At 39.4% G+C, this 24511-nt stretch overlaps 1 protein-coding gene across 27 annotated transcripts in view; it reads right to left on the bottom strand.

Annotated features, from left to right (window-relative positions):
* Positions 1–24511, bottom strand: part of FHIT (fragile histidine triad diadenosine triphosphatase) — a 1506756-nt gene that overhangs the window by 1436882 nt on the left and 45363 nt on the right. For 3 of the 27 annotated variants that reach the window (XM_063722031.1, XM_063722034.1, XM_063722026.1), the window contains 2 exons: positions 1385–1553; positions 1091–1158 (listed from right to left, as the gene is read on the bottom strand). The exons of 22 other annotated variants lie outside the window; for them this stretch is intronic. The gene's annotated coding sequence lies outside the window, so the exon portion shown is untranslated. Of the gene's footprint in view, positions 1–1090; positions 1159–1384; positions 1593–24511 lie in introns of all 27 variants that reach the window. 2 more of the 27 variants (XM_063722027.1, XM_063722029.1) reach the window with 2 other exon arrangements.

Here is a 24511-nt window from a genome sequence, read left to right as displayed (position 1 = left end):
ATTGTTAGAATGCTTTTGATGTCTTTGGTGGTATGAACTGTGAGGTATCTCTGATGGATAGCATTTCACTGTATTTCACAGAATATACGTATACAGTCCATCAAAACTCTGGGGGTTATTTGCAAAACATAGTTCTCATTTTCCAACAAGCTTTCAGTGGAAGAAAGTTTCATAGAAAAAAATACAAATTTCGTACCACTCTACTTTGTGAGAACCTAAAGAGACTGTTAGATTATAAAAAAGAAAATTGAGGGATAAATTTAACACTTAAAAGTGATTCTTTTAGCAGGAGGTTTGGGCACCCAGCCAGATTAAGGAGAATTAGCTTTATACACACATCTTAACAGCAGTCTGAATATCCAATCTTCACTACTCTTTGCTTAAAGCCCAGTAGCTACTGAGTCATCCCAGCCAGCATGTCCCTTCTAACTTGTCATCCTGTTTGTTATCACTCTATGCCCTCTGCAGTACTCTGGACTTTGAATGTGAGATTACTTTATTTAAGTGAACTGCAATTGAAAAAAGAACACTTTTGATTGAATCTTGACCTGCAGTAATTGGGAACTTATGTAAGGACCCCATGATACTCATATTAAGGTTGATGGGAGTGTGGGAGGATCCCACTACTAAAGGCTGGGTGCAGAAGAGGGATAATGGAAACTGCAGGTGTTAGAAAGGTACCAACATACATCTTCCCCCTATAGTACATGGACTCAGTTTTTACACATGGCTATGCTTTCTATCCTGCTTAAGTAACATAAAAACTGATTAGGAAACTCAAGATCTTGCACTACATATAAAATCTGCATCCATTGCTTATGGTCTAAAGTAAACACAACAACTGACAATTCTTACAGAGTCTCAAAACCAAGAACCACCATGATAAAACAATTATACTGCAATGCTGAGGAAAGAGACATTTAATTACAGATACAATTTATGTGAATAAGCATAATCATTTTAAATTTCTAAATAAATAGGCATGTCATTAAATATAAAGCATCAGGAAAGGATTTCAAAATCTGTATGGTTCATCTGCGTTGGCAAATTTGATCTATTCAGAGTTTACTCTGGGCGGGGGGGTACTCACGATTCCATCTTTATAGCCCAACTGTTGGTTAACTTCCAAATGAAAATGCTTGAGTCAGCATGTATTTTCTGTAAGAAAGGTATTTTTCACATGCTATAGCCAAGCCAAGCTGTGTCTTCAACTGTTGTTAAGACACTAGTATATCTTTAAATCTTTTCCACTTATTGATTTCAGCAGATTATTTGTACACATTTCTCAGGCTATTCTGATATTTCAAATGCCTTGAAAATGTTGTTGCTACATAAATTAAATGGGCAATTAACATGTCACCATGCAATTCTATGCAATACATACTTGCAATGGGATGCTTGTGAGGGTACCATTATCCAAATTGTCCTATTCATCAGCCTTTCTAGAACTTCAGAGATGGGAGTCAGTCAGCTGGGTTCCAGTCATGGTGAATGGCATGGAATGATCTCGAGGAAACCACAAAGCACATCTTCCTATGTTTGCATTTCCTCATCTGTTAAATGAAGAGAAGACCTGGATCCTAATAGGACTTCTGTGAAACCCCCATGAAAGATTAAGAAAAGAATAAAGAACATGACAAAGTTAAGGTTTACATGCTCTTATTGTGGCAGAAGGGAAAAAAAAGCAGAAATGCATATGAATACCTCACAGTCTGTCACACAAAACACACATTTAAAAAATAACAAAAAACAACAAAAATAAGCAACCAAAAATAATTAACAGTAGTTCAAGTAATTTAAACCTGTATTCTCTCCTGAAAAAATACCAGATGGGTAAAATATACTCCTGGGCCACCACAAACTCTCCTAAAATCCCTTTGTCCATTTCTGCCATTTTCAACATCCGTCTTCCACCCAGATGCCAGCTTGACCACCTCCCCCATCAAAGTCACCAGACTGAGCTCTAGGAAAGTCTTCATTAAATAGTGAACACATGAAATATACTATCAACTCAGCTTGACCTTACAACATAGGTGCTATGGTTTGAATGATGGTGTCCCTTACAAACTTAAATTTAATTAATTAATAATTAATTAAATTGTTGAAACTTAAGCCCCAGTGCAAGAGTATTGGGAGATGTGGCCCTTGGGTAGAGATTAAGTCATGAGGGCGAGGCTCTCATGACTGGGATTAGCACCCTTATAAACCGGCTTGAGGTCAAAAGGAGTACTCTCTTGCCCATCTGTCCCTCCTGCCATGTGAGGACACGGTGTACTTCCCTCCAGAGGATGCAGCAGCAAAGCACCATCTTGGAATCAGAGAGCAGCCCTCAACAGACACCAGTCCTACTGGTGCATTGATCTTGGACTTCTCAGCCTCCAGAACTGTGACAAATTTCTGTGGTTTACAAATGACCAAGTCTGTGGTATTTTGCTGTAGCAGCACAAACAGACTAAGACAATGGATAACTGATCTAAGTTCCAAAACTAGTGGGCTTTGGACATGCCTTGGAAGTAGACAGATAAAGCAGTAGCCAAGATCTTTTCTCATCTTTGCATAAGCAAATCATAATTGACAAACATTAGTATCTCAGAGCATTCAACAAAGTGGCAATAAGTAAATAGAGAAGTGATGAACATACAGAATCGAAGGGCTGACATGGGTTTTGGGTTTCTCTGGGTTGTGGTTCATCCCATGGCCAAGTACTGAAACTCTTCCTTGAATAACTATCTCCAGAGTTTGAGCCACTCAGGCTCTTGGTGACAAAGACAACTGATATGCTTGGATCCATCAAATAACATATCAGCAATTCATGCCCCACTGATAGTATGAAAGTGCTGCAATCATTTTATTCCAAAGAGAGCATAAAGATTTACACCACATGTCAAGGCTAGATGTTGTTCTGCCACCAGGAAACTTGCTGTGTGAGACATACAAAAAATTAAACACCTCAAGAAATACAGCTTTCTGGAAAACATCAATACCTCTTCTTTTTATTGTTACATTTTTCTAATGAATCTTTCACTGCAACAACTTATGCAGAGAAGTTATGTATCCTGGAATTATTCTACTTTTTGATAACCATTTTTAAAGCTTTATACTTTATAAAGCTTTTTTTATTCTCCCAATTCACTTAAGAATCTGCAATATCCACCTCGAGGTTAACCTGAAACTCAATTTCACAGCTAATTCCAACTAAATGTCTTCTCCAGCTTTCTAGATGTCATCTAACCAGTTATATTCTCACTGATTCAGCAGCATATTCAAAGAGACAGAGAAGAACTGACATGATGCTGATGAAATTTAAACTTCAGGGTCCCTGTTGCACGGGCCCTCGGAGTGCCAAGAGTCCTTGGGAGTCCGTGTTCTAGCTGGGAGGAAACATGAAGAGGCATTTCTCTGTAAGCATTTGTGGCAAAGAGATCTTGAAAGAAAGGGAATCGGCCGGGAGCGGTGGCTCACGCCTGTAACCCCAGCACTTTGGGAGGCCGAGGCGGGCGGATCACGAGGTCAGGAGATCGAGACCATCCTGGCTAACACGGTGAAACCCCGTCTCTACTAAAAATACAAAATTAATTATCCGGGCATGGTGGCGGGCGCCTGTAGTCCCAGCTACTTGGGAGGCTGAGGCAGGAGAATGGTGTGAACCTGGGAGGCGGAGCTTGCAGTGAGCCGAGATTGCGCCCCTGCACTTCAGCCTGGGTGACAGAGTAAGACTCCATCTCAAAAAAAAAAAAAGAAAAAGAAAGAGAACCAAATCATTTAACTGAATCATTTTGAAATAAATACTCACCTTTGCATCTAATTTTGTATTCACAATCTTTTCCTCTTTTTCTTAAAGAGGACCTCCCAAATTGTATGAGCTTCCAACTCCACTAAACCTGAGTCTGCCTGATAGAAGGCAAGGCATGTAAAAATACTTCTTAGTTTATACTCTCCACCGTGCAAGTTTTCAGTCTATAAAAAAACTCCTGATCTTTAAAAATAAAAAATAAAGGTTGAGGAGGGGGTAGTAAAAAGTTACTTTAAATGTATATTTTTAAGAATGCTGATTTCATTATGTATTTTCCAATACCAAAATATAAAATAAAATAAAACCTGCAGAACTTTTGGCTCTTTGACATTTCTCCCCACTGACTTGAAACTTTCAGATGAATGGGACATCTGGGTCCTGAGAAGAACGGTGTATTATTACTGCTCTCCACAATAGCAGGCCTAAGTGGACTTTTCATGTTTAGACTAGTAAACATAAAAAGCAAACCTATCTCACATGACTGATACGTTTGCCTTTAACAAAACAACCCGGGCCAAAAATTATTAGAAAACAGATCAGCAGCCCCACTGGACTCTGAAGCAATGTAATTAGGTAGTCCAACACTACATTTTGTCAAAAAATTCTGACAACCTAATAACCAGATTGTCATCAGACAGACATTGAAAAATGATACCAGGTTTGCTCCAGCATTAAAACAACACCACTTTCTGGGTTTTTTTTTGTTCTGTAAAAATAAAAATAAAAAATCTATCAGTGATGCATCCCATTGGTCTGGATGGTGTTTAAATGAGTCTGTGCCACTTGAAGGATGGCAAAGGAAGTTTTGTTTTGATTTAAAGTTTAAGAAAGAATTCTTCTTAGGACCACCTGCTTGACGTTAATCATGAAATCCTTATGTGTTAAGAGGGGTAATTATAAAAGGGAATGCTAATAACAATACTAACCGGCATTTATTGAGTGTTTAGATTGTGCCAGGCACTGGATTTCATTCTCTGTATTACTGGACTCCCAACAGCCTTTGATGAGAGGTGCTACTGTCACCCTCATTTTCAGAGGTGGAAGGGAGGCTTATCAAGGCTAAAGAATCCACTTGCACACCCAACAGATGCCACCTCATGTTCTTAACCTCTTCAATGTGTTGTTGAGAAGATGGTTATTTTGGATTTGATGGGGTGAGGTGGTGGGCACTGGGGATAAGAGGTGTTCTTTTCAAGAAAACCATTACGTATGTGGCCTTCCAGAAGATAGTAATCTAGTGGCCTGTAAGTCAAATTTTATGTATAGTGTGACACCGAAGAAAAAAACGTTGTAATTATAGATTATTCACACAGTTAATGCAATTAAATAGAAAAAGGTAGAAACATTAAGATATAGGCTTAGGTTCAAATATACTCTAGCCGCCATTTAATTAGTCAATTATAAAAAATTGTCCACTAACCTGTACAAGAATAAACCTCAGGGAGTACATTTCTAAGATGACCTTTGGAACCCTAGTATCTGAAAATCTTACCATTTTATCTATTAGGATATAAATGAGTTATCAGGTGTAAATCACTGTCAAATTTGCACATACAAATGGTGTGGCTGATAGTCAGTAATAATTCAGTGACACCAATTTTTTCCCCAAACACATGAAAACACCCCAGACTACTCAGTCAGCCACGCCATGGCTAGATTTGCAAGGCACTATAAAGTTTCCAAAGTATTTGTCCACCATGTGATTTTGTTTGACATCCACAAGCCTACCTTATTTCTTTTTCTTTTTTTTTTTTTTTTTTTTTTTTTGAGACAGAGTCTCACTCTGTTGCCCAGGATGGAGTGCAGTGGTGCAATCTTGGCTCACTGCAGCCTCTGCCTCCTGGTTCAAGCAATTCTCCTGCCTTAGCCTCCCAAGTAGCTGGGACTACAGACATGCGCCACCATGCCTGGCTAATTTTTATATTTTTAGTAGAGACAGGGTTTCACCATGTTGGCCAGGATGGTCTTGATCCCCTAACCTCGTTATCCGCCCACCTAGGCCTCCCGAAGTGCTGGCATTACAGGCGTGAGCCACCTCACCCAGCCAAGCCTACATTATTTCTTAAACACAAAAAGATCATTCCGAATTTCATAAACAATGTTGAGCAAAATATGCCACGCACAAAGAGGCCCATACCGTATGATTCTATTTATTATATAAAAATAGCCCAGGCACAGTGGCTCACATCTGTCATCCCAACACTTTGGTGGCTAAGGTATGAAGATTGCTTGAGGGCAGGGGTTCAAGACCAGCCTGGGAAACATAATGAGACTCTGTCTCTTATAAAAAACAAAATTAACCAGGTGTGGTGGTGCATACCTGTGGCCCTAGCTACTTGGGAGGCTAAGACGGGAGGATCACCTGAGCCCAGAAAGTCAAGGCTGCTGTGAGCTATAATTGTGCCACTGCACTCCAGTCTGGGTGACAGTGCAAGACCCTATCTCAAAAAAAAAAAAAAAAAAAAAAAACCACCCAAAAACACACACAAATTCAAAAACATGGTAAAACCAATCTCAGATGAGTCAAGATAGTGACAGCCTCAGTGGAAGCAAGCAGGGTAGTGAGTGGAAGATGGCATGAGAGGGTCATGTTCTACCTCTTATTCTAGATGCTGGTTCCTTAGGCATGATGACTTTGGGAAAATTCATCAAAATGTACAACTTGGATTTACAAGTATACAAATCCTATAGCATGTTATGCTTCTACAGAAAATTGACATAAAACAACCATTCTCTCCCTTTCAGTTTGCTAACTAGACCAAGAAGAAAAGATACACTGAGAAAGAGGGTGGGCACTCTGAAAACACTGAGAAGTTTGACTTTACAAACTATTGAGCTACTGACAGTCTTGTTAAAACGTCTTAGCGTGCCTTTCCCTCACGGCATCAATTTATATAGCAATTCACTATATTAATTCCTGTAATGAAAGTGTGAGGAGATCTGTAGTCAATCATAATTGTGCCCTGCAAATTCCAGAAAATGTTTGCTGGGATGTAAGCCTCTGATGGCTGGCTCAGCAAGTGATTTAGAGCAATGTGGTGAACTTTCATAATAACAGTTCATTAACAATTGCATTTAAAATGTAAACACTTGATACGTTTTTAGAAACACCAGTACTGATTAGGTTTATTTCACTTTACAGAAAGTCAGAAGATAATATGCTAAGTAGATTTTCCTTTCTTCCCTCTCAACGATAAATTAAATAATAGTAGGTTAGACCTAGTTTTGTTTTCAGTTTCTATGAATGAGAAATGTGAAGACCATGGGGGTTCCAACTCAGTCTCTCTTCTCCAGTTTTGTGTTTAGGGAGCACAGACTTGAAATGTATTTTGTGCATCTTCCAAGACTAAATACTGAGGTTATGTTTGTGCAGCTGTCTGAATAAAACTGATGCTACCTCAAAAAATAAGTTGATTCAGTCACAAAAAATTACCAAGCAAAGTATTAATTGATTTAATTGCCCTGTTTTTATTTAAAGCTAGACAAGAACTATAGGGGAGGGACCTTATCAATGATGTTAACAGATATATATGTATATGCCCAGCACCTAGCCAAATTATAGAAAGAGCATGGGAACTGCTTAATGATTTGCTTTACCAGTCAATCTTTATGTGGAGTGGGGCACAGTTAATGATAGTTATAATTTTTGGCCTGAGTTCCTTTAAATTATCAATTTAACATTTTTATTAAATATATGCATTTCAAGTACATTTATCTCCATTGCTTTTTCGACTAAAAAATAAAGACAAGGAATTCAAATGTTTGGATTATTTTCCCTCACTCATACCAAATACAAGGAAAGTAAACATACTGAAGTTAAAGTAATATTCTTAGCTTGACAAATCACATATTGGGGACATGAGAAGCCTAAATTATCTGAAGGCAATTAATTGTTCTTTGTCAACAGAAAGAAGAATTTAGCTCCCAAACTGGATAAAATTCCAGCAAGTAATGACCAATAATGGCAATAATAGTAACATTATATTTTTCCTGTCTCTTGATTATCAACAATCAAGAGGCTATAGCAAATAAATATACAAATATATACTGTGAAAACATCAATATTTGTATCTACAAGAAGGATGAAAAATTAACTTTGTATAGTAATATCCCTCCACTGTATTTAGGAAAATATAATACAACAGACCTTTAAGAATGGGTGTTCCTTCTGGTACTTGAAGTAAGCACACAAACAAACATATTGTGGAACTGGTGGGGAAAAAAACAATCATCCAGAATCACAGGGCTGAAGAGAGCCCAGGATGTCACCTGGCCTGTCATGTCCAGATTACTAGCAAGTTTCATTTAATTCCAGCATCACAGGCTGCTCTTATATTCCCTGGGTTCCCTCTCCTGGCTCCGCCTAAAGACAGACCCAAAGACCAAAAAAACCTTCTAATGCTAGCAAGCCCCTGAATCTTGCCACATAGGGCCCACTTATAATTGCAGTAACATGTCTCTTTCCTAGGCTAATTGCTATTCTCAGAGAAAAATCTCTGTTTTGACAATTTTTCCTATCCCTTAGAAAAAATGGTTCAGGAATAGATTCTAGTACTATTTTTCATACATGAAATAAATATTCTATTTATTCTATTACATTTCTGTTCTATAAGTGTATGGTTAGATGGTTGTTACTATTCTTTCTGGCTACTGGAGATACAAAGTCTGGTTTATATACCCTAACCAGCATTAGTCCATGCCCACATAAGCATTTAATGAGAAAGGATCCTGGGGCTACATGCTCCATAGTTATGTGAAATTGGATACACTGAAGGGGAAATCACTTTTTCTGAAGTGTAACCATTAACTGAAAGAGAAAGCTTGGTGTGGCATGAGTCATGGGTAACATCGGTGAATCACAGTCCTCATGGGCAGGTGGCCATCTCTGAAGAGGATTTCAGAGATGCTCTCCCCACCTTGATCAATTAAATTCTCTTACTAGGATACAAAACATCGTATTCCACGGTTAAAGTATGAAATGCCTACATAACCAGATAAAATGACACAATTGTTCCAAAAGTTCAGTTATTTACATACTCCTTTCATGATCTGTATAATATCTATGAGCCAGTGTTCTATATTAATACAAAATTTCTCTTTAAATCAACTCAATTTTGCCAGTCTAAATTAACTTTTTGAAGAAGACAATTTTATATCCCCACTGTAAATATCCAATGTCACTGGTATACATATTGTATATAGCCAATATCACTTGCCGTAAATAGAAGGAAACTGAAAAGATTTCATGTGACTAACCAAAAATGTATTCATTCATCTCATCTCATGTACCACATGGAATACTGTAACAAACTGGTTTAAATTCATACTAGAGAGTAAATGAATGACAGAATTCTCAACACCCCTCCATCCTGTCCTATTAATGAGATTAAAGGTTGAGAGACCACCAAAAGAGGTAGGCAGGGCCCTGAGATCCTGAAGGAGCATGTATTCAGGATAGGGGGTATAGGGGGTGGGGTTGGATGTCACAAGCTATGAGAAGTAAGGGTACAAAAGAGCAGACAGTATCCCACTTTATGATTATTTATATCTGGGGCTGTCCCTGAATGTGTCATAGAGGAAGTCCTCTGTACTGTTTGATTTGAAGGCCCTTCTACTTCTATGCACCATCTCTTTTAGACATCCACATCTGAGCTCACAAATTATCCATCACAAAGAAATCACATGCTGTTAATAGGTCTCTTCATTGTGGCTGACAGTGCAAAACAAATGCCAGTCCCTGTGCTGAGATACAGATTTCTGGAATACTAACTGGGATTCCCAATGTGGGGAGACACAGTACCTAGAGGTCACTCCAAGAACTCCTGGAACATGCTCCTGACTTCTGTTGCTTCTTGCCATACTTGCCACAGAGTGTCATTATATTCTAGCTCTCTCTGGGTATCCTTCTCTCCAATCAGATTCTCAATTCTCTCATCATCTTTCTATTGCTCTTAACACCTAGCTCTCAGCAAAACAAGTGCCCAATTTATAGAAAAAGCGAGTAAGTGAATCTGAATGAATCAACCACAAGTGAATGAATGAATGAATGAATGAATGAATGAATGAATGAAAACAGATCAGCTTTGTAGAAAGAAGCACCTGCTTACCTAAGGTATGTCCCCAAATTATCCCAACCTCATCTAAAGTTACCAGGGAACACAGCACAAATCCATTAGCATCCCGCTGCCTTTTCAGACAAATGACAGGTTCTTCTTCCCTTGCCTGATCAAAAGATTTGCTGCACTCTCTCTCTTAAATTGCCTCCTTGTTACAAACTGTGCAATCTTGGTCAACTTACCTAACCTCTCTGAACATCTGTTCCCTTACTTGTTAAATATATAAGAACAATATCTGCCCCATGAATTGTGATAAAGATTAAATGAGAGATTTCAAGAAAAGTGACTGTAGTATATCAAAAGCCAAAAAGCCAGCTACATTTTTGGACCAGATCACAATGCCACGACAAATATCAATGGAATAATGGTCCACAATGTCACACCACATGCTTTCATTCTGCTGTCCTCATGACTTCCCTGTTTGCCAGCATCAGGGTTTTTCATGTTTACAAAGAAAATGGAGCAGGTTAGCAGGTCTCAGTGGCATTAATGGGCAAAGCATCATGGGCAACTGTTGTTCATAAATGCACCTTCTCAAATGTATCCTGGGTTGATGATGACCACAATTCATTTCCATTTTGAAGGGCCCTCCATTTTTTACTTCTTTCTCAGTCTGAATCTCCTATACTTGCAATACTGACAGAGCTTCCCTTGTTTCTAAATCAGAAAGATGAGCACGTGCAGCCACAGGAAGAGAAATCTGGAACCTGATGCCTATAATATTTTTCAGACAGAGAATATTCCCCCAGTGTCTCCACCCAGGAGATAGTAAACTACTCTGACATTTCAGCTGTTGCCCCTCCAAGCAGATTCACACACCTCTCGGCTAACACCCCCTTTGGGCAGGCATCTACTCATGTTTACAGTTATTCATTATGACTGGCTATACACAGACAGTGCCTTCGGTGTCAAACTGAATGGCCCCTTAGACCCCCATTCCAAGACAGCCAGAAGATACAGACATATATTAAATAAGACACAGGCAGGAAAACTGCACTGACTTCCTTGAGATGGGGAGGCTAAAGCCAACCAAAGCTGACCTGCTAGAGAGTCCTCCAGAGCTCCAGTGTGGGAAGACTCACAGCAAGGAGCATGGGATCAAAATTTTTGAGGTGCTTCAGGGTCAGAAAGTTTTCCAGAACAGCTTCTGTGGATGTCTGTGAACAAATATGCCAGCAAGGAAAAAGATAAACTATTTTGCAGGGAAATCATCTTGAACCAGAAGGGCCAGCATGCATTCTAAGTGCCAGGGCAAGTTCCCAACCCTCTGAGCTAGCGCACATCTATTGTGATTCCACATATCTCTCCGTGGAATAATCTGTCCAAGAACACACAAGTGGAGAAGTGCCCTTCTCCATCTACAATCATCTAAATGTAGAGTCACGGGAGAAGGTGAGAGGCAGTGACTTCAAGAGGTGGCCTCTAGACCTCAGAATCCACTCTAATGAACACCCTGTGTTTAAACAAGGGATCTCACATTTCCTCAAAAGGCAGTTAGACACATTCACATACTTAGGAGTGAATCTAAGAACTCTAGAAAGAACGGCACATTTCCCCACTGACACAGCTGTATTGAAAAATCAACATGTGGCTCTAAGGGAAATGAGAAAACACAACTGGTGATTTCTAGCACGGCATCCAATCTTCATTTTTGTGATCCCTCAATTCTCAGTTCAAGTATAAATAGACTTTTTCCCCCTGAAGTAGGAAAAGGATTAAGTAGGCAGGACATTTTCTAAGTTCTGTGTAGCATATGTTCATAAGCTTTCCTTTTGTAGCATTTATGGATTCATTCTGGAGTAGGGTTAAGCCGGAGCAAAGCAATGTGGCATGCTTGCAATTTGCTTTATCAGGAGAAGCAAGCACAGACTGCAGAGGCCACCTCGACCTGAGCAGCAAAGAAGCTTCCCAGAACACTGAGGGAGACACTGATTATTTTCCTTACAGGGATGCTCAAGCTGAGCATCCTCCTTGCAAAATAGTCAATGAGTTTCATTCAAATTATCCTCAGGAAAGCAGTGGCCAAGCAGACACAAGTGATCATTATCATACGAACTTAATTTCTGACCAAATTCCACAATCACACTGCTCTTCCTGAAGTCAGTCAGGCAGTATCTATACTGCTACACAAACCTCAGGGTCAGCATTCCAATCCATCCCAACCTAAGGATCCCATTCAGCAGCAGAGGTGCTTTTCGAATCTGTACATCCACTTCGGTACCTTCTATCCACACAATAGAACACAGTGCAGCAGGAGATGAGGATGCAGTAGGAGAATTCTTAATGTTCACAATATAATGTTGAATGGAAAAAGCAGTATGTGCCATTTTCTTAAAAAACATGCCTACATAAAGAACTAACTGGGAAAAAAACACCCAGAAATGTCACAGGGAGTCATCTCTGGACTGTAGGATTATACGCAATTTCTATTTTCTTCTCTTATGCTGAACTGGTTTCCAAATATTCTAAAATGCAAATGCATTACTTTTATAATAGTAATAAAGTAATTCTAAAGGGACTTAAATATATAGACTGTGATTCTCAAAATGCAGGAGTTAAAGAAAAAAATAAAGACATAGACTGAACCTTACAAAAAAGATTTTTATCCACAAAACAAAGAAGCATTTTCACTAAAACAATATAATTAACCTGCACCATTAGGAAAGGACTACATCGTATTTCACATTCAATTTTGTTATTATCACCATCACTACTTCTTAAGCATCTGCTGTACACAATGCCCTGCAGCGGGTATAAGTACTCAAAAATAAACCAGGTGGTAACTAAGTTATTTACATCACTGGGACTCTTCCAGTGTTATTAAAGTTGAAGAACTTGAAAAGCAGCATTTATTAATAACAGGGGCATTAATCCAGCTGCCTGCCCTGTACTCCACTCACCCAGAGAGTCTCTCCCAGTCCTGCCAAGTAAGATTAAGTAGAATTAAGATGGCAGCTAACCAGGTAGACCTTGTGCCCTGGGCCACAGGTGACTCTGGCAAGGGTGGGCACCTGAACTACATCAAACCATTCAGATTCTTTCTCCCAGGAAGGAGAATACAGGAATACAGTTAGTCTCTATCACCCCCTTGAATGAGGCACAGGGAGTTGCATGGGTGGCCATAGCTGGCTGGATATGCAAAGAAGCCAGTCTGCAGACAGAAGAGGTGAGAAGCTATGAGGATCCTGAGACAGTCCACTGCTCTTTAGGATGGAGATGCTGAGAGATATGTTTGTCCATTTACCCATCCCACTCTGGTTAGTTTTTGAGGGTCAACCACTTCCTGGCCTAAGGCTTCAGGAAGCTCACCATCTAACCTTTTGTCAAATGAGTAAGCTCTCCTGTGGCCTTGTAGAAGCCTCACCTTTCATCATTTTTGTCACTCTTTGTTTTGCATTGTTTCTTGAAAACAAATTATCCCTAAGACATAGTTGCAAGATTCAGAACTCTGAACTCTCTTCCCCCACTCATTACAAGCTGAATCCCTCTTCTTGTCCTTCTTTCAGATCTTAACTTAAACTTCATTAACTCTGACCACTCCAAATGAGGAGGCCTGCTATGTTTTGCCTCTTGATGTTTCCTAAAGAAGATTTACATAACTTTTAATTGTATATGCTTTGTTGGTTTACTAGTTGTGATCTGTCTCCTTCCCTAGGGCATAAAATCATCTGCCCGACCCATGTTCCTTGTACCTCACACAGCACATTCCTAGCATATTACAGGAGATCGATAGAATTGAATGCATCAGTCAGTCACGTAGGTGAGTGCATGTTCATTCATTCAATATACAAATAATCACTGAGCACTTGAAATCTGCAAGGCTTAGTCTTTTCTTGATAAGGAACTAAGGAACTAATGATTCAAAAAGGAGATTAGGTACATATGCAAAGACAAGAACATTGACACAGCAGACACTGCTGAGGGCCTGTCAAACAGAAATTTCCCTCTTTGACAAAGAAGGCCATTACATAATGGTAAAGGGATGAATTCAACAAGAAGAGCTAACTATCCTAAATATATATGCACCCAATACAGGAGCACCCAGATTCATAAAGCAAACCCTTAGAGACCTACAAAGAGACTTAGACTCCCACACAATAATAATGGGAGACTTTAACATCCCACTGTCAACATTAGACAGATCAACGAGACAGAAAGTTAACAAGGATATCCAGGAATTGAACTCAGCTCTGCACCTAAGCAGACCTAACAGACATCTACAGAACTCTCCATCCCAAATCAACAGAATATACATTTTTTTCAGAACCACACCACACCTATTCCAAAATTGACCACATAGTTGGAAGTAAAGCACTCCTCAGCAAAAGTAAAAGAACAGAAATTATAACAAACTGTCTCTCAGACCACAGTGCAATCAAACTAGAAATCAGGATTAAGAAACTCACTCAAAACTGCTCAACTACATGGAAACTGAACAACCTGCTCCTGAATGACTACTAGGTACATCACGAAATGAAGGCAGAAACAAAGATGTTCTTTGAAACCAATGAAAACAAAGACACAGCATACCAGAATCTCTGGGACATCCATTCAAAGCAGTGTGTAGAGGGAAATTTATAGCACTAAATGCCCACAAGAGAAACCAGGAAAGATCTAAAATTGACACCCTAACATCACAATTAAAAGAACTAGAGAACCAAGAGTAAACACATTCAAAAGCTAGCAGAAGGCAAGCAATAACTAAGATCAGAGCAGAACTGAAGGAAATAGAGACACAAAAAACCTTTCAAAACATAAATGAATCCAGGAGCTGGTTTTTTGAAAAGATCAACAAAATTGATAGACCACTAGCAAGACTAATAAAGAAGAAAAGAGAGAAGAATCAAATAGACGCAATAAAAAATGATAAGGGGATATCACCACCGATCCCACGGAAATACAAACTACCATCAGAGAATACTATAAACACCTCTATGCAAATAAACTAGAAAATCTAGAAGAATTTGATAAATTCCCAGACACATACAACCTCACAAACTAAATCAGAAAGAAGTTCAATCTCTGAATAGACCAATAACAGACTCTGAAATTGAGGCAATAATTAATAGCTTACCAACCAAGAAAAGTCCAGGACCAGATGGATTCACAGCCGAAGTCTATCAGAGGTACAAGGAGGAGCTGGTACCATTCCTTCTGAAACTATTCCAATCAATAGAAAAAGAGGGAATCCTCCCTAACTCATTTTATGAGGCCAGCATCATCCTGATACCAAAGCCTGGCAGACACACAACAAAAAAAGAGAATTTTAGACCAATATCCCTGATGAACATCGATGCAACAATCCTCAATAAAATACTGGCAAACCGAATCCAGCAGCACATCAAAAAGCTTATCCACTACGATCAGGTGGGTTTCATCCCTGGGGATGCAAGGCTGGTTCAACATATGCAAATCAATAAACATAATCCAGCATGTAAACCAAAGACAAAAACCACATGATTATCTCAACAGATGCAGAAAAGGCCTTTGACAAAATTGAACAACCCTTCATGCTAAAAGCTCTCAAAAAATGAGGTATTGATGGGATGTATCTCAAAATAATAAGAGCTATCTATGACAAACCCACAGCCAGTATCATACTGAATAGGCAAAAACTGGAAGCATTCCCTTTGAAAACTGGCACAAGACAGGGATGCCCTCTCTCATCACTCCTATTCAACACAGTGTTGGAAGTTCTGGCCAGGGCGATCAGGCAGGAGAAGGAAATAAAGGGTATTCAATTAGGAAAAGAGGAAGTCAAATTGTCCCTGTTTGCAGATGACATGATTGTATATCTAGAAAACCCCATCGTCTCAGCCCAAAATCTCCTTAAGCTGATAAGCAACTTCAGCAAAGTCTCAGGATACAAAATCAATGTGCAAAAATCACAAGCATTCTTATACACCAATAACAGACAAACAGAGAGCCAAATCATGAGTGAACTCCCATTCACAATTGCTTCAAAGACAATAAAATACCTAGGAATACAACTCACAAGGGATGGGAAGGACCTCTTCAAGGAGAACTACAAACCACTGCTCAATGAAATAAAAGAGGATATAAACAAATGGAAGAACATTCCATGCTCATGGATAGGAAGAATCAGTATCGTGAAAATGGTCATACTGCCCAAGGTAATTTATAGATTCAATGCCATCCCCATCAAGCTACCAATGACTTCCTTCACAGTATTGGAAAAAACTACTTTAAAGTTCATATGGAACCAAAAAAGAGCCCACATTACCAAGTCAATCCTAAGCCAAAAGAACAAAGCTGGAGGCATCATGCTACCTGACTTCAAACTATACTACAAGGCTACAGTAACCAAAACAGCATGGTACTGGTACCAAAACAGAGATATAGACCAATGGAACAGAACAGAGCCCTCAGAAATAATGCTGCATATCTACAACTATCTGATCTTTGACAAGCCTGACAAAAACAAGAAAAGGGGAAAGGATTCTCTATTTAGTAAATGGTGCTGGGAAAACTGGCTAGCCATATATAGAAAGCTGAAACTGGATCCCTTCCTTACACCTTATACAAAAGTTAATTCAAGATGGATTAAAAACTTAAACGTTAGACCTAAAACCATAAAACCCTAGAAGAAAACCTAGGCAATACCATTCAGGACATAGGCATGGGAAAGGACTTCATGTCTAAAACACCAAAAGCAATGGCAACAAAAGCCAAAATTGACAAATGGGATCTAATTAAACTAAAGAGCTTCTGCACAGCAAAAGAAACTACCATCAGAGTGAGCAGGCAACCTACAGAATCGGAGAAAATTTTTGCAATCTACTCATCTGACAAAGGGCTAATATCCAGAATCTACAATGAACTCAAACAAATTTACAAAAAAAAAAAACAACCCCATCAAATAGTGGGTGAAGGATATGAACAGACACTTCTCAGAAGAAGACATTTATGCAGCCAAAAGACACAAGAAAAAATGCTCATCATCACTGGCCATCAGAGACATGCAAATCAAAACCACAATGAGATACCATCTCACACCAGTTAGAATGGCAATCATTAAAAAGTCAGGAAACAACAGGTACTGGAGAGGATGTGGAGAAATAGGAACACTTTTACAGTGTTGGTGGGACTGTAAACTAGTTCAACCGTTGTGGAAGTCAGTGTAGTGATTCCTCAGGGATCTAGAACTAGAATTACCATTTGACCTAGCCATCCCATTACTGGGTATATACCCAAAGGATTATAAATCATGCTGCTATAAAGACACATGCACATGTATGTTTATTGCGGCACTATTCACAATAGTAAAGACTTGGAACCGACCCAAATGTCCAACAATGATAGACTGGATTAAGAAAATGTGGCAAATATACACCATGGAATACTATGTAGCCATAAAAAATGATGAGTTCACGTCCTTTGTAGGGACATGGATGAAGCTGGAAACCATCATTCTCAGCAAACTATTCCAAGGACAAAAAACCAAACACCGCATGTTCTCACTTATAGGTGGGAATTGAACAATGAGAACACATGGACACAGGAAGGGGAACACCACCCACCGGCGCCTGTTGTGGGGTCAGGGGAAGGAGGAGGGATAGCATTAGGAGATATACCTAATGCTAAATGACGACTTAATGGGTGCAGCACACCAACATGGCACATGTATACATATGTAACAGACCTGCACGTTGCGTACATGTACCCTAAAACTTAAAGTATAATAAAAAAATAAAAATAAAAAAAGAAATTTCCCTCTTTCACCTCACAGGTAAAGCCCTGTGCTGGTTAATTTTGTGTGTCAACTCAACTGGGCCATGGGGTGCCCAAATTAAATATTATTTCTGGATGTGTCTGTGAGGGTGTTTCTGGATGAGATTAGCATTTAAACAGAAGGCCATCATCCAGTTTGTTGAACAGAAGAAAAGGAGGAGAAAGGAGAAATTTGTCCTGTTTCTGTTTCACTGTGTAAGCTGGGATACTTGATCTCATCTTTGACTGCCCTCAGACTGGGATTATGCCATTGGCTCCCTTGGTTCTCAGGCCTTAGGACTTGGACTGAATTACACCACCGGCTTTCCTGGGTCTCCAGCTTGCAGACAGCACATCATGGAACTTCTCAGCTTCCAGAATCACATAAGCCAATACCTCACAATAAGTAAATAAACCAATAAATAACCTTTGGTTCTGTTTCTCTGAAGAATCCTGATTAGTATAAGCCCCAGTTTTATTAGGGTGGCCTCCCTCCACAAAGCTATGTACTCAAGGGAAGGTGAGATTATCCCAGAAAAGAGATAAAACCTGATTAGTTTAAAACAGGGAAAGGGTAACAGCTGCTCTGATATCCCTTTAGCCCCGAGGGCAGCTGGGCAGACCCAGAGCAGCCAGAGACCCCACACCCATGCCCTACACACACACATCAGCCACCCCAGCTGTGAGCAGTCTCTTCTGATTGCTTAACATGCTGGCCAAATTGTATTTTCTATGTGCACCATAACAAGAACAAAGTTGGGAAGCACCAATCTAAGCCACCAGGGATGAGTCCCATTCCACGTGCCAGTGTCTGATTTAGGAAGGAGCATGGGACTGCAATCAACTAAATGAGACTTAAGGGGAAGTCAGCTCAGGGGTTACAGGAACAGTTCCTCACTTTTAAAAAGGGACATATAAGAACAGATATTTTATTTTGCCAGTGGATGTTACCATGTCTGCCTGTGGCTCCCAAAAAGGAACGAGCCATCTTAGAACTATGAAGGCAGCCAGTCTAAGAACAAAGTCAACACACTGAAGATGGCAGAGGAAAAAGAGCAAGAAATAGGCACTTTGGTAACAATGTTGAGCCACTGATTAACAAAATTTGAAATTGCACCCCTCCCAGGAGGTCTTATTCCCTGAGATAATTCATTTTTCTTATTCTGATGGGTTTTTATTTGGTGGATTTTCAAATGTAACTTGGTAGAGCAATTCACAAAATAATTGACAGTGCTTAGCAACCTGTCAACAGCTGAGTGCTCAAAATCCTCTCCCTGCTACACAGTGACAACCATCAAAGGCACCCTGGTGGGTCCCCAGTTGCTTGGCAAAAGTGGATTGCAGTTAGATTCCAGATATTTGGAACCAGGATTCTATAATGCCTTCCCATCAATCATGACATCCATGGGGCTCAGCAGGTAGACTTGCAGAGGGCAGGGAGCTTTTTTCTTTTAATTCCCCTATTGTTTGAACCATTTCAAGTTGACTTTTTGATTATTTGCAGCCAAAGGCATCTTCAGTGATAAACGCATCTTCACATAATTAGCAGCAAATTTATGTGGCCTCCTTCGAGCAAAGACTCAGGAGAAAATGATGCAGAGATTCATAATTCCACCCACATTCCCCAAAATCTTAAGATGATGGGTCTTCAGTGAATTCTCCCTACAGAAAAAAAGACAACAGAGATGCCAGAAAAAGGATTAATCATGTGATCATCCGACACTTACCATGGGAGTCATAAAGTGCCACACAAATGGTGAGGCATCACCTTGTCTCAGTGTTGAATTAGGGGCAGCATAATTTTAAAATATCAATTTGGACTTTTTGTTACCCCTCCTGTGTATACTGTTCCCTTTCGTGTCTCAAAAACTTCAAGACTTTGCCTTCTTCCCTTTGTCTCCCAGGCATATTCAAACGCAAAAGATGCTAAAAGACAACCCCCAATCCCCTAAATCCAGTCCCCATTAAAGACTTTTCTTTTTCAAACAAGCCTAAATTCATTGAAGGGAATGTGTTACATCCCAGCAGAAAGGTCCAAAATAAAGACAATTTGGGTTCTTTTGTTTTGCTTAAAAGTGTTGTTCTTTGATCTGTTTAGGTGGGCAGTTGGAGTACAGTAAGGACTGGGCTTTCCTGGTATTGGAGAGAAGCTGGAGCAGTTCCTTAAAGTAGTGGACGCTGGCACCCTGCTTCCTAGCAGAACTCTAGAGAGGTGACAGGACTTTTGATCGGGATAGTGATGGGATACTGGGAAAATGACTACCAAGGCCTTGAAGCCACAGTGAAAATCCCAGCCTTCTTTGCACAGATACAACAGGACTACCCAACACCGCGTGGACAAGAAGCCTCTCATGGTGACCAGCGTGGACTAAAGTTCAGAGGGCCTTTTTAAAAATGTTTTGTGCTGTAACAGACCTGCAGCATTTTTGCATCAATGACCTTAAGTGAGTAGACACTCCAAACACCACTTAGAACTTCCCAACATTTAGCGAAAAAAAAAGTAACCAGTTATGCATGTATGCATGCTTGCAATTCATGCAGCATTCAAAACAATTTTTCAGAATGAAATCTTTAAATCAGAATGCACACTCAGTTTGTATTTTTAGTTGATTTGACACATCATGAGCAACCAAAGGATTCCACAATACCAGGCCAAGTTCCCACTGTAGGGGTGGAAAGGTGTGATACCTTTCCTCACCTCTCACGAGAGTCACAGCCAACACTCCTATAACAAAAGACAGGTCAGCAAGAGAAAAGCATAACAAATGTATTTAATCAAAGTTTTATGTAACATAGCAGCCTTCCGAAATGAAGACCCAAAGACTCAAGGAAAATAGTTTTTATGCTTAGGTTCAGTGAAGAATGCACAGCTGTGTAGAAATGTGGTAGAACAAAAGTGGTGTGTTCTACTGGAAATAGAAAATAGATTGGTGGTGGTGGGGGTGGTGGTGGGGATCAGCAAGGCCTGACTGTTCAGATTCTTCTTGGCCTCTCTGTGCAACATTCTTTCTCCCCAGTATGGAGCAGGGCCCCTGTGGAATGAGGATCTTCAAGGGAGAAGGAAGAGAGTGACTTTTCTAGGTTTAATGGCTTGCTGTGGGGAAGAGAAATTCTAGTTTCTATGACCCACCTTAGGGAAGAGGAATTCTGGTTTATATGACTTGCTTAAGGGGAGGAAGAGAAGTAGGAGACAGGATTATGGGAGACTGCCACAAAGACCTTGGTTCTGAGGGCTTTCCAATGTATTTCCTTCAGTTCAAAGTACTCAGCATGCTAAGGTACCATACTTTGGAGGATTGGGTTCTAAGCCCCGACACCACTAGTTATTTAATATTTTCCTTCCTGCAAATCCTGCTACCTTAAAAAAAGGAAAACTAACTGTACAACAGGTAGTTCTGTAGCTAATGAGCATTATTAAATATTTTCAAAACATTCCAATAAAAGGCAATACCAAACTGCTTTTATTCTAATACTTTCTAAATAACGCCACATTCATTTATGAGGAATTGTATTTCCCTCAATGTTCTGGGCATTAATGAAGATTGAATATAAATAAAAGAATTGCCTTATATGTATGGCACTTTAAAGAGTTGAGATTCCCAAATAACACAAAAGCATTTTCAAGTCACACATGGTATGTAAAGTGAAAATGTTCTTGAAGGAAATATCCTCTAATAATACTTACCTACTTCAGAGGGTGATGGGAAGCTCTATTAACACCAAAGGAACACTTTTAGATCTTCAAATAAAAGCACTATACAAATGCAAAGTATTATTATTATAGTTCTGAAATAATTTCACACCTAGGGATGAGAAAACCCCAGGCCAAATTTTATTGCTTCTCTCATATGTGATAAACAAGAAATGCCATAAGCAAGGGGCGAGGGGGGTGGTTGGTAGGGGGTGTGATAGTGGGGGAAGTGGAAATCAAACAGAACAAAGACTTCAAAGTTTCTCTTTCACTAGGACTTTGTATTTCCCCAGATGTCATTTAGGGAACTCTCAATGAAAAAAGAAAAAAAAAAAAAAAAAGTCCTTTAAAGGTCAGAGTTAAGTACAGGGACAAAGTTCTCATTGCTTTTGTACCAGATAAAGCAACAACCGGCTGAGCTGAAAAAAAATAAAGTTGTCTACTTCTATGGGGCACAATTTCTCCCAAAGCATTTCTCAAAAAAAGGAAAAAGAAAAATGGCCAGATGAATTATTACTGAATCACCCACTAGTGTGATGATCTCACCTACGAAGTCAAAAGGTGGCTGCTTTAACAGACACCAGGATTTCTAGTCAGTTACTGAGAGCACTGAGCAAGACAGTCATTTGTTATTGCCGATGGTAGTGGTGGTGATGATGATGAAGATCATAATGATGTTGATGCTCGTGATTGTGATGATGGTAATTACCATAATGATAGGATATGGAACAGAAGTTCTCAAACCTGCTGATCAATGGAATCACCCCTAGAGCTTTTTACAATACAGATTCTTGGTTCTCCCTCTCAGCCCCACTGATTTTGAATCTCTGAAGATAGAACCCAGGAATTTTTTTTAAGTAGCCATCAGGATAACTGAAGTGACAGTATTTGTAAGTAATATAATGATTAAGAATGCAGGCTCTGTGAACAGACTGGCTGGTGTCTTCTCCCAGTTCCAACACTTATTAGCTATGTGACCTTGGAAAAAATACTTAGCCTTAAGTCTCAATTTCTACAACTATAAAATGGAAATACTAATATGACCCACCTATAAAATTGACATGCTATTACTACCTACCTTATAAGGTAGATGCCTAAAGTAGGCAAATTTTTTTAAAAGCATATATTAATTCCAAGAAAGACAAAAAATTTTATATTAAAGAAAACATAACAAGCCATTTGGCTTAGCAACAGAAAAAAATTACATAATCATGATAATGTAAATATTATCTGTTGATTTAAATAAAAATTGTAATATAACTATGTCAGGAGGCTGTGGGGACCAGAAGCGGTAGGAGTGGAAAGGATCAGAGAGCTATTGCTAAAATTGATAAATTAGGAAAAAATAATATAAGTACATTATTTAGAAAGAGAGAGGTAAACACCAGAAATATCAGAATAGAAAGTTGCTAATTCTGGGGAAGCAATCCAGAGAGACGTAGAAAGAAGGCATAGATGTTGCAGTTTTTAAATATTTGCTTTTTAATGCTGTTTTATTTAAACAATGTAGATACACTGCTTTGATAAAAATAAAACTAAAATATAAAAGGTAATTTGTAATGCATATAAGTACAATATGGTATTTCTTTATATACTGAGGTTACTATAAAGCTTTTCAATTTACCAAAACTTGCTTTTAAAAAAAATGATATAATACCTCCAACTATGCAATCAAAATGTCCATTTCTTAAAAGTATATGATAAAGACTTACTTTTTCCCTGGCACACTCTAAATTCTAAAAAGATATTTGCTGAATTGGGCTGAGGATGGTGGAAAAATATATAAAGTAAAAAGTTCCTTTGTACAATCAAGGTCACAGCAGGAAGGAGATGACATCTTCACCTGGGGTGAAGGCAGTGTTAAGGGAAGACCACTAAGGGATGGTCTAGTGTGCTGGAGTTAGCAAAAATTCCATTAACACTCCAGACTCAAAGGGGGAAAGGGAAGAGGCAGTTACCAGACAGTAGAAAGACCTGTAGCTGCTGAAGAGAGGCCCCCAACAGGAACTGTGGCCTTCCTTAGAGGGATACAACCATTGCCAACCCACAGTGCTGCAGGGAAGAAAGTAGGGAAGAATATTTCAACCTCATGTTCCCAGGTCTTCATCCGGTTCCTTCCCCTGGCTAATACAACAGAAAGCCAGCAAACAAGGGAGCCCAGGGAATGCCTGCAATAGAGGTTAGGCCCTTGGTGCAGAGCCGTTTAGAAGAGAGAGGAGCTGGAAGCACAAATGAATACCCAGCACAAGCACTATACAAGGTTGTTGTTGTTGTTGTTTAATTTGTCTCTTTTTCCTACTCAGCCTCCTAAAACAAGCCCCTCAAATTTTCATCTGTTTAAGAAGTATTCATGGCATGATAGTAATACACTGATGTTATGCATTTGTTAAAATTTACTAAGCACTTTCATATATATTGTCTTCATGTGATCCTCAAAACAGCCCTGTGCAATAAACAGGGCAAAAGTTATCCTCATTTTACAGGTGAGGAACCTGAGATCTTAAAGAAAGTTAGGAATCTTGCACAGAGTCACAAAGCTAGCAAATGGCAGAGCCAAAACGAGAAGGAATGTTTCCTAATACCCCAGCTAAGGCTCTTCCTACCATATAATACTGTCATGCTATTTATTCACAGTAGGAGTGCAAAAGTGATATCCCTGTTAAAAAAAAATTAACTAGTTTTGTTCTAGGCACTGCACAGAGCACAGAAGTAGTCAACAAATAAGACACAAGGGGAAATAGAGAAAACTTGCCCATTCCATTCTCATTCTCCATTTCACAAGCAATGCCAGAACTGCAAGTAATTGAGTTTTCAATCACATTTTACACATCATTGAAAAGAAGGTGTTCAGTAGGGTAAGAACAGTGTTCAAAGGAGAAATGAAAATTCAGGGAAAAGTAGACAAATATCTAAAGAATATACCTGTTGTGTTTGGGGTTGCTGGGGGTAAACCGAAGAAAATCTCAGTCCCTTCACAATCCCCATGACACAAAGAGACCAGGGCCCCAGAAACTGGGAGGGATGACTTCTCTGCTTCTTTTCTCATTTCCAGCTCTACCCCCACATACATACACATTCTTTGAGAGCTAAGAGAAGCAGCCAAGAGTGACTCCTCTGTACCAAACACAGGAGTACTGGGAAGTTCAGCAAAATAAACCATTTTTGAGAGTCTAATAAAGA

The sequence above is a fragment of the Pongo abelii genome, chromosome 2 (assembly GCF_028885655.2).
Source record: "Pongo abelii isolate AG06213 chromosome 2, NHGRI_mPonAbe1-v2.0_pri, whole genome shotgun sequence".
Lineage (NCBI taxonomy): Eukaryota > Metazoa > Chordata > Mammalia > Primates > Hominidae > Pongo > Pongo abelii.
This window is presented reverse-complemented; position numbering and strand designations above follow the sequence as displayed.